At 34.1% G+C, this 2,040-nt stretch overlaps 1 non-coding gene across 1 annotated transcript; it reads right to left on the reverse strand.

The window, feature by feature from the left end:
• Positions 1 to 1,349: 1,349 nt before the first annotated feature.
• TRNAP-AGG lies at positions 1,350 to 1,421 on the reverse strand. Its single transcript has one exon. It is a non-coding gene; the product is annotated as a tRNA-Pro (tRNA).
• Between the last annotated feature and the right edge of the window lie 619 nt (positions 1,422 to 2,040).

A 2,040-nucleotide genomic window follows, 5' to 3' on the forward strand; every position in this document is an offset into this window, starting at 1 on the left:
TACAAATAAATATGCCAACAAATTAGGAATTTCTTTTTTGTAAAGATTTACCCAGAATTTCTTTCGTTCCTACAAAAGTAAATAGAAAAAAATAACAAAAGGTTTAAAGGTTTAAGCAGATTTAGTTCGGCCGAGGAGATATGTCATTTGAAGAGGTCAGTAGTAGTATGTTAAATATTTCTCTTATTTTATTAAGTAATATTAATTTGGTTACAATTATTTAGTTTTGAATTAGAGATTAAATGAAAAAAATTTTGTAAGATCTGATCTTCCTTTCGTATCCGAGTGATTGAGAAAGAATTTGGGCCTGGCGTGCATCCGGTTCGGTCAACAATAAGGTACAAAGCTGATTTATTAAATGGGCTTGAAGTTCCATTATCGTTAGGTCGAAGATCTCTACTAGGTTTAGTGCACTTTGGTAGTTGCGAATGTTGCGGTAATCAAATGTCTTTCTCATTCGACATTCTCTCTTACCAAGCACTCATACTCGCCAGGGTCGAGGAGACAGTCCTTGAGCTAATTGGGCTTCGAGATTGCGTATATGTGAAAAGAGCTCGCTTTCAACTTTCTACCTCGGTGTTTTGTGCCTAGTTCTGGTTCAGGAAAGGGTCTGATCTCTTTCATTGGAGCACACACATTGATGCCAAAGGAGTCTTCGGAACCCGTGGAGAGGCTATGATGACTTCAGGCTATTCAAATAGCATGACTGATACCACAAAGAAAGGGTCTCTAAGTCACACTAGTGGAATAGCTTTTTCATAATAATTATCTCGATATATTATACCAAAAACCTGTCTGATGACTAATAAGGTAAGGGGTTTCAAAATACAAAAGAATGACAATTCTACGTGTGATAAAGAAGGAGATCTTCATTTTTTTTTTTTTGCGCCCAAAAAAGGATTGGACAACATAATGAAAAGTTTCTAGAAAGAATACAATAGAACAATTTGTGTGCTCTTTTTGAAGTCGGGCTCGAAACGATCTTTTATTCTTCCAAGATTATGTTTCATTCTCTATTCTCATATTCTTGGTGCCACGCATTCCTTTTGGTGCCACGCATTCCTTTCGGTTAGGCCCCATTGATAATTATTTTACAACTATTCTATTTCTTCTTTTGGAAGGGCATTTCGAGAATCGAAATCGAGACCTCTTGCACCCAAATGAAAGAATCATACTAGACGACTAAATGCCCTTATGCCCTTATTCATTTGGACTATATATTTAGTTTTTTATGGAATCAAAATCTACTGTTTGAGGATCATCTTTTGATGAATTGAAGATAGGGGCATTCCGAGAATTGAACTCGGGACCTCTCGCACCCTAAGCGAGAATCATACCACTAGACCAAATGCGCATTCCGAGAATTGAACTCGGGACCTCTCGCACCCTAAGCGAGAATCATACCACTAGACCAAATGCCCTTTCAAAAAAAATACAACATTTTTATTACCTACTCAATATATTTTTTTTTTCTCAAGTTTAAAATCTATTTTCTTGAGCGGTTGTTGAACTATAAAACAAAAAGTTGATTCTAGTATTTTACTTGTAAGTAAGGTATGTAATATTGAATTGTTCTAATATGCAAGTGTTATCAAATAAATTGCAACCCAACAAATGAATCAAACTAATCAGTTTGGGTTGAGTTGGATTTATTCGTCTCAGTTCATCAATTTGTTTAATTTAATTCTTCTATTTTGCTTCGTATGACAAGAAAATGAAGTTGTATTGAATGTACCATAGTTTGATTTATGATAAACTCATATGAAATATAATTGCATTAATAGTACTAAGAGTTGGAGTCTATAAACATTTCATGAACTTAAGTGCAACTCATGTTTCATTAAAGACGAGATAAACTTTAGTTAAGTAACTAGAACTTTAAATTACTTCATGTGGAGCTTCAATTACTCTAAGTTAGTTACTATCTTTAGGATTGACTAATTGGACAAAGTTCTTGGATTTAGGGGATTGTTTTATGTAATTTTCAACTACAACTTATGTTTTCAAATTTTTTTGGTCATAATTTAGGTAGTGGTTGTA

This window comes from Cucurbita maxima, unplaced genomic scaffold, assembly GCF_002738345.1.
Source record: "Cucurbita maxima cultivar Rimu unplaced genomic scaffold, Cmax_1.0 Cma_Scf02594, whole genome shotgun sequence".
In the NCBI taxonomy this organism is placed as follows: domain Eukaryota; kingdom Viridiplantae; phylum Streptophyta; class Magnoliopsida; order Cucurbitales; family Cucurbitaceae; genus Cucurbita; species Cucurbita maxima.